A 9,391-nucleotide genomic window follows, 5' to 3' on the forward strand; every position below is an offset into this window, starting at 1 on the left:
ATTAATGATTGCATTTGATGTGGTAAGGAATGGGTGACCAAGAATGACAGGAATTTGAGTGCTCATGTTCACGATGGGTTGAGTATCCAGGATGATAAAATCTACTGGGTAGTATAATTTTTCAACCTGGACCAACACATCCTCAATTATCCCTCTTGGTACACGAACTGAGTGATCGGCAAGTTGTAATGTAGTCCGGGTGGGTTTTAATTCACCTAGGCCCAGTTGTTCATAGACCAAGTATAGGATCAGATTTACACTCACTCCTGAATTAAGAAGTGCATGCTTAATGCGGTAATTCCCAATTACATAAGCAATGATTGGGCTACCGAGATCTTTGTATTTCTATGGCACATCTTGCCTTAGGATGGCACTCACTTTTTTTGCTAGAAAAATTTTCTTTTTGATATTTTGCCATCTCTTAGTCGTACACAAGTCTTTCAGAAATTTGGCATATGAAGGTATTTGTTTAACCACATCCAATAAAGAAATATTGACTTTCACTTGTTTCAACACATCTAAAATGTCATGAGAGTTAGAGAGAGGTTTTGGTGCAATCAACTGTTGGTAGAATGGTGCAATCGGCTTGCTTTGGAGTTTTGGTTCTAACTCGTATGGAGTGTTGCTAGGTCTATTAGTTTCATCTACTTCCAGGTCTTTAGAATTTTCAGCCCTTACTAGAATATATTTGTCAATTACTTCCCACTCTTAAGAGTGGTGATAGACTTAGCTTGCTCCATTTGATTTGAAGAGCTTGTATCACTTATTTCGTATTACAATTTAAGATTGGGGAAAGGTTGGGCTGGAAGAATCCCTTTTCCCTAATTAATTTTTTTGTCTCATGCCCTTGTATGGCCCTTGAAAGGTCTTAAAGAGTTTGCAATATACTTTGAGTGATAAGCTCTTGGTTTTGAATGTCTCTAGATTGGATCCTCTTGAGGTTTCCCTTGATTTAAGAATGGTTAGGGATTCCTTGAGGAGTAGCAGTTTATCCAATCCTCCAACTAAAGTTTGGATGATTTCTCCAACTAGGATTGTATGTGTTAGAGATGGGTCGATTGAAATGTCGTTAGTAGTTGTTCACAGCATTCGATTGCTCATTCAGTGCCTCTTGAAAAGCAGGTATCGTTGGGTAATTTTCAGTTGTATGTATATTGCAAGCATAGATACCGCAAACAACTTCCTTAGCCTTATCCTTCTTAAGTTTCATGGCCTTGACCTTCCTTGCAAGACTGGCCACTTTATCATTTATATCTTCATCCACTTTCAGCAAATATATCCCACCTCTCTCCCTTGCTTGAGTAGATTTAACTGTGGTGCTAGATTTTGGGGAGATGTCCCATGATTGTGTAGTTTCAGCGAGTTTGTTAAAGTAATCCTCACACCTCATTGACATTTTTGTTTATGAACTCTCGATTGCACATTGTCTCAATGAATTGGCGCATAGAAGATGTCAGTCCATTGTGGAAGAAAGTTGTTATGTGTCACGTTTCAAAACTATGTTGTGGGCATGAACTAATGAGATCCTTGAACCGCTCCCAACATTGGAAGAATGTTTCATCTTCCTTTTGGGCAAAGTTCATGATCCACTTCCTAATGGTGTTCGTCTTATGGTATGGAAAGAATTTTTTTTATGAACTCTATCATGTCATTCCAAGTGCCAATAGATTGTGGACGTAGTGAGTTTAACCACGTCTTAGCTTTTTCTTTTAAGGAAAAAGGAAGGAGTTTCAACCTGACCGTGTCCTTAGACACGTTAGAAAAGTATAAAGTGGTTATAACCTCGTCAAATTCTTGCAAGTGCAAGTATGGTCTTTCAAATTTAAGTCCAAGGAACTTTGGAAGGAGTTGGATCACTACAGGCTTGATATCCATGTTTCCTGTGTTTCTTGAAAAAACCATGCATGAGGGCATGCTTACCCCTGCCGATTGTAAGTAATCTCATAAAGTACAAGGCAGGGGTGCATGATGCACCCCATTCTCATCTTGGACTTCTGCAACTCAAGGTTGTGGTTAATTCACCAGTTGATTTATAGGTTGATTTGCAGCCATAACCTCAATTAACTCTGAGGATCTCGAGTGGTGTCTAATCTTGTGATAGATAACCCGTCAACTAATCCTCATTCACTCAAAAGATACCAAGTGTTGTCACGGACCCACTCGGGCATGAAACACTCTCAACCCTCAATTTCATATTCTAAACTAAACCTAAAAGAAAGAGGGGAAATAGAAATCTAGAATTAGAAAGAAGGTACCAAATTAGAAGGTTCTATGTTAGGATCTTGCAAAAGAAAAAAATGAAAGTGATTTAGTTTCTAAATATATATATATAAAAAAGTTCCTAAAAATAAAAAATAGATAGTTTTTAAAAAGATAAAAAGTTAGTTTCTAAAATCAAATTAGGAAAGTTTCTATCGTAGAATTATAAAGTAATTTTTAAAAATAGAAAAGGAAAGTTTTTAAACCAAAAAATAGAAAGCTAAGTTAGTTTCTAAAATAATTTAGAAAAAACCTTAATCTTAAACTAATTCCAAAACTAGTTAATCTCAAAAAAACGTAACCGTTAAACCCCGACAACGGAGCCAAAAACTTATTCACAACCCCAAGTGTAGGGTCGTGATGTAGTAATAATCTTGGTGAGACCAAGGTCAAATCCACAAGGACTAATCTCATGAGTATTTTAAAAGCAACTAAAAGTAGACCTAGAAGAAGATGAAAACCTAAATCTGGAAGTGTAAAGAGAGTAATTGTGAATTATTTAACTAAAACTTAAGAAATCCAAAGGTGGGAACTAGGGTTTCCAAGGATCCACTTATAGCAATTAGGGAAATCTCTGCTTGATTCAAGGACATAAAGGAAATCAGATTCCCATCTTATCCAATTGGAAGATATCTCAGTAAAACCAAATTTGAACTTCCTTTGACCTAATTCTTGATGGATGAGAGTTGTGAGAACTAGAAGTGATTCCATCACAAAACCATGCCCAGGAGACAATGGCTCACAATAGGATATACCAATCTTATAACCAAATATAAGAGAATGATGAAGATTAGAAGGGATTCTGTCACCCAACCATGCCCAAGGGATGATGGTGAACAACATGATTTCCTAAGTTCACAATCTCAATACATGAAAAGAACATACTCAAAGCTATTACAGATCTATTGTAATTCGAGTCACAATAAACCATTAAAAACTGAAAGTATTGCTTAAAAATTAAACTAGAATAAAAGAGAGTTCAACGTAAACATGAATCAAAGTAATAGAAAACATTCCATCACGTTACAAGCTTCACCTCTTAGCCCTATCGGTTTAGCTAACCATAGTCATGATTGGAAGTAAAACCCTAGAAGAAAGCATGAAAAACTAAGGAAGAAAGAAGAAAAATGCTTGGTGATGGCTTTATGCCCTTTTGCTTCGCTCCTTCAAACCCTAAAATGACTCAAAATATTAGATAGATGCCCAGGGATGCCTTAGGGACTCCTATTTAAAGTTTCGAAACACCTCCTTCGTTACCTCTTTGGAAAAATCTGGAAACTGCCTCAAATTTTTGCACTCTTGCATGACTCTACGTAACTTCACGCAATTCATTCAATGACATCAAACAAGCTTCGATGTTATCAAAGGTGTCTTTTATACGTTCTTTTTTCTATGCTTTGGTAGCTTCGTCTGAACTCTGCGACCTTCTATGTCATCGAACCTACCTTCAATGTCATTGAAGTGGCCTTCAATGTCATCAAACATTGTTCGAGGAATCGATAATGTGTCCAAAATAGTCCAAAGAGTTATTCCAATTTCTTCAATAAATTCGATGTCATCGAAGAGACCTTCGATGTCATCGAGCAGATCTTTGATGTCATCAAGGAGTGCTTTGAGTAATAAAAAATGGTACCCAAAATATCCAACGAATTTTGCTGAAATTTCAAAGAAACTTCGATGTCATCGAGCAGGTCTTCGATGTCATCAAGCAAAGCTTCGAGTCATCGAACAAGTTCTTAAGTCATCGAAAAACGTCTTCAATTTGTCTAGCGACCAACTCAATTTTCCTTCATAAATTCGATGTCATTGACTTGTATTCGATGTGATCAAATGTGTCCTTGATGTCATCGAACGGTGCTCGATGACATAGTTAATGTGTATTTTGCATTTGTTCTTTCGGCTTTGTCCCTTCTCTACTTGGTTTCCTTAAATCTTGGGACCATGAAATCTTCAATCTTTGTCTCCTAAGATCCATTCTTTGCCTTGGTGATCTTTGAGCATCAAATCCATGCTTTTAACATCTTTTTCAATCCAAGCACTTAAATCCACCTTGCAACATAGACATGAGTAAAATAGGACATTAAGCAATATCATGTTCATAAAACCAAGAAATAAATGGGGTCTAATATGCAATATTTGACCCTCAACATGTATTATACCCAAAGCACTCTTAAGTCCACCATTAATTGCTTCCCAAACAGATTTCAACTTAAAACATTTAATTTTTTCAAAAATTTTGCTCAAAATTGAGAAAATACTGATTAGTTTACTAATCCCCCATCCCCAACCAAAAATTTATATTGTCCTTAATGTAAAAGATTTAAGCATGTAATGCAAAAGAGGCAATGAAAAGAAGAGGGAAGTGATGGAAAGGTAATACTTGAAGAAGGAATTTTGAGGCTTTTCCAATGATCTCAGTATGAAGATGGGTTAGCATAAAGCAAAACTCAACAGAGTATAAACAAACTATCCTAAACAGCAGAAGCAAACTACCATAGTCCTAAGAAAGTGATAAACCTACCCATACCTCCATCAGAGTAGGAGGTTAATCCTAGTAAGCAGGATCACTCATAGGTATGGATATGTCCTCTAAATCAAATTTTTCAACAAATGGCTTCAATCGATGTGCATTCACTTTGAATTCATTACCATTGTTTGGATTCTTTAGCTCGATAGCCCCATGAGGATAAACATTAGTAATAGTGAAGGGGGCGGTCCAACGAGATTGGAGTTTGCCTAGAAAGAGATGTAACCAAGAATTGTACAAGAGGACTTTTTAACCTGGTGTGAATGATTTCTGAAGAATGTGTTGGTCATGAAACACCTACATCTTATCCTTATAAATTCTTGAGTTTTCGTACGCATCATTCTGGATTTCTTCAAGTTCATAAACTAAAGTTTACGTAACGAGCCCGCGTTGTCCAAGTTGAAGTTCAGATTTTTAATAGCCCAGTAGGCCCTATGTTCCAACTCCACAGGCAAGTGGTAGGCCTCCCCATAGACAAGTCTAAAGGTAGACATTCCAATAGGGGACTTAAATGCAGTATAATAAGCCCATAAGGCATCGATCAAGCGGATCGACCAATCCTTTCGATCAGGGTTAACCGTTTTTTCCAAGATGTGTTGAATTTTCCTATTGAAAATCTCAACTTGCCCACTTATTTGTAGGTAGTATGGAGTGCTCACTTTGTGGGAGATGCCATATTTCCTCATTAAGTTTGTAAATGGCCTATTATAGAAATGTGAACCTCCATCACTAATTATGGCTCGAGGCATTCCGAACCAGGAAAGGATGTTTTCTTTTAAGAATTTAATGACCATTTGATGATCATTATTCCAGCACGAGATCGCTTCGACCAATTTAGTGACATAGTCTATGACGAGCAAAATATATAATTTTCTAAAAGATTGGGGGAATAGTCCCATGAAATCAATGCCCTAACAATCAAATGCTTCAATGATCAAAATGGGGTTCAAGGGCATCATATTTCAATGGGACAATTGTAACACCTCGTACTTTTTAGTACTCGGGTGTTACCATGCAACCAAATTTGGTATAAATGCAAACTTAGCTTAAGTAAACATTCACATGCATTTTAGCCTAAATCCGGCCGTTAAAAGCAGTCCCAATCCATACATCAAGCTATCTATCCATCGATTTCCAAGATGGATCATCATACCACTAAAGAGACCTATTTCTTAGTATCTTACCTTCATTAGTGGACAAATCTAGCCGACCATTGCAGGTCTACAACCCTGAATCATGAAACCCACCATTCAGCAAGTTTATAATGTCTCATAGGACAATCCATCATTCGAAAACATAGATCGGATTATCGGGCTTCATATCCAACTCCCAGATCACACCTAAAGAATTCTTTAAGATCCCAAGGGTTATTGATAATTAAATGTTAGTCAAACCAATTGTTGGATTGTTTTAATACTCAGTAAACTGAGATTTGGTAATTAGAGATTCACGCGGTGTGGCTCACTTTAATGCAAAGTAACCCTAATATTAGGGTATGTAGCCAAATGACACATAACAAGTAGCCCCACATCTTACATATAGGTTTAATAAAAAGATAAATGAATAACAACGTATAGGTAATAATAATAATAATAATAATAATAATAATAGTTAAATATTTAGTAATATAAAATCATGAGATAGATAGTCCTAATAACCTACAGAGTGGGACTATAGCATGACAATAGTCCTAATAACCTATATAGAGTGGGACCATAGCATGACAATATATATATATATATATATATATATATTGTAATAATAATATTCAACATTCTAAATGCATATTACGCCATCTATTCCCTAACTCAACAATTGATTCCCAGCTAAGTGGTTCCTAGGACCATTTTAACTGCTGATATTCAAATTGAGAATTATCCAACCATTAGATAAGCGAAAATCCACCATTAAAACTAGAAATTTAAGAGTATGGCCTACTTAAAATTTAGATCAGCTCCATTCTTGGGCTCATGGCCTTATATAGGTCAAAGAATCGAATGGCTAGAGTGGATTTTACAACGCTTTACAGTGGGTTGCACTTTAGTCAATGTGTGTGCACAAATCACATGCACCCTCTGTACACTGAGCTGGGAGACTAGGTCAAACCCTTCCTTCTTTCGAATTCTCCCGCCAATGAACGGATAGCTTCCGTTAATGCAAATCGGGGTCCATCATCTGTGATCACTTAATTGATCTGGACCGTTCATCATGCCTATGAGGAAAATCTGACAAACCCTGAGTCCTTCCACACATTGGCATGCTTGTGCACATGTACGATCCATAACACAATCAGTTGTGCATGCATGGATTCTGAAACCAACCTCTCCACTTTCCTTAACAGGTTATCGATCCGAGTGGCAAGGATTTTCATGACCTTAGCCCTCCATTTGGTTGAATCTCGGCCCTCCTTTCAGCTACATAAATGGGTCATCCTTTCCCTGCCCATCAAAAGGTGAGAGGAATCTTGCCATTCTAAGGTAGGACGATCCCGAGCATCTCCGTGAGAAAATACCTTCGCACGAGATTTTGGCTGCGGCCACAGATGTCAGAAGTGCGCCACTCGTGCGGGGAATGTGGTGATGAATGGTGGGCCCCACAGTGATCAGTGGACCCATCTAGTCCATCCAGAAGCACAAGATCATTAGATAAGGTCGTCGATTAAAAATCACCATGGGCAGATTTGTCATCTTCTCTGTTTAAGCAAGAAACCCATTAGTGTTGGATGAGCCTCATTTGCTGATCTAAAACATCCATCAGGTGGATCATCATGCCAGCAATCCATCTGTATGGTCGCTTTACAGCCATGCACTAAGGACTCCACATTATCGGTATTCTTGAGGTGTTTTAACTCGAGCAAAAGAAAGAATTTCTCTTAATCAAAGGAATAACATTCAAGACTTTTAGGGCAACCATTAAGACCTATAAAGAGCCTTTTTAGGGCAGCCCTTGTCCATAGAAGGAAAGCCAAAGAGAGGGTCGTGAGCACCGTTTCTACCTTACCGCACCAGCTCGAGTTGGGTCGACTCATTCCAGGAGTTGTTGGAAGCAACACAGGGAGAGAGTAAGAAAGGAAAGAGAGAAAGAGAAGTCGAGAGAGAAGATAGAGAGAGAAGAGAGAAACGAGGAAGCGAGAGAGAGGACGTTGTCCTCCTTGCAGATGCTGTTGATATTACTGTTGCCGCACCAACTCAACTTGGGTTAAGTCTTATGTCAGGTCCAGTTGCTGCTGGAAGCAGTAGAGAAAGAGAACACGAGCAAGGAAGGAAGGAAGCAGGAAGAGAAATGTGAGAGATGAGTGGTGCTGCACTCTTGTTCGTGAGCTGAGGGGTGTCACATCCAACCGCTAGAGCGAGACCAGCTCATCGCTGATTCCAGCATGACTCAAGCACTGGTCTACTCTAGTTCCGGCTGGAGATTCCAACTTGGAACAAAGGGGAGAGGTGAGTAAAGAGAAGCAGAAGAAGAAGGAGGAGAAGAAGAAGGAAAGAGAGGAAGAGAAAATAAGAGGGAGAGGGATTGTTGTTGTCAAGCTGAGTGGGCTTGACTCGGTTGGGTTCGGGATACATTTTGAGCATGTATGGTCCCATCTAGACATTATCTGGACTAGTCTTCTGGCTAGAAATTCCACTGGTGGGAGCAAGTAAGAAGATGGAGGTCGACTCCTAGGTTACTGCCGAGTCAGGCTTGGGCATGGTCCAGGCCTAGCTGGACATTCCAGCATAGAATAGAAGAGGGGAGAAAGATAAGGAGGAGAAGAATGAGAGAGAGAGGGAGGGAGATTGGATCGTAGGTTGCTACCGAGTCAACTCAACTGAATCACCGAGTCCGGCCCGGTTGGCTTAGGCTTGGATTTAGCCTGCTCTAGCCTTGTAGCTACATAGTGATATAAATCCAAGCTAAAATGAAACCCTATATCTAAGTTATCCAAACCCTAGGTTATGATCTTAACCATAGGAAGTGTATAAAACTCGTATCTGACCATACAATTTTACAATTCATGGCAGGATTTGATTCAAGGGTACACGTGCTTCCTAACAACATTAGTTGGCGATCCGACTTATAAGGTGAGGACTTCTTCCCCTTAAGCTTTCCATTTCCAAATTAGTTTAAGTGATAGTTCATATTTTAATTATAGTTGATAATTGATATTTCTATTACTTACGCTACTTATTAAATTTGATCTCTAACTTATATGCTCAACATTTATCTTGTATAAACATATGTATATTGCACTTGTATACTTTCTCATGCTTGTGGGTTACTTGTGGATTGCCTATGGAACTTAAACTGGTAACTCTATCAGTGGGAAACCCCACGTGTATATGTACACCCATCATCAGGATGTAACTTGACTGATTGTGGCTATAATGGGCCTCGACCTAGTATTCATTTTACCCAAGTTTGTGTGGACTTACCATCTTGCGGATCCTTGTGCCCTCTGTGGCTTTGGTATGATATCTTCCATTTGCGCCTTTGATGTGATATCTTTCCTTTGTAACTTTGATGTGATATCTTCCCTTTGCGTATTTGATGTGATATCTGCCCTTTGCGCATTTGATGTGTTACCCTTTGTGGCTTTGATGTGATATCTGCCCTTTGTGCATT

The 9,391-nt window shown here is 38.6% G+C and overlaps 1 non-coding gene across 1 annotated transcript; it reads left to right on the forward strand.

The window, feature by feature from the left end:
- Window positions 1-1,494: 1,494 nt before the first annotated feature.
- Window positions 1,495-1,601, forward strand: LOC131228294 (small nucleolar RNA R71). Its single transcript, XR_009162804.1, has one exon. It is a non-coding gene; the product is annotated as a small nucleolar RNA R71 (small nucleolar RNA).
- Window positions 1,602-9,391: the final 7,790 nt, after the last annotated feature.

Source organism: Magnolia sinica, chromosome 15 (assembly GCF_029962835.1).
Source record: "Magnolia sinica isolate HGM2019 chromosome 15, MsV1, whole genome shotgun sequence".
Lineage (NCBI taxonomy): Eukaryota > Viridiplantae > Streptophyta > Magnoliopsida > Magnoliales > Magnoliaceae > Magnolia > Magnolia sinica.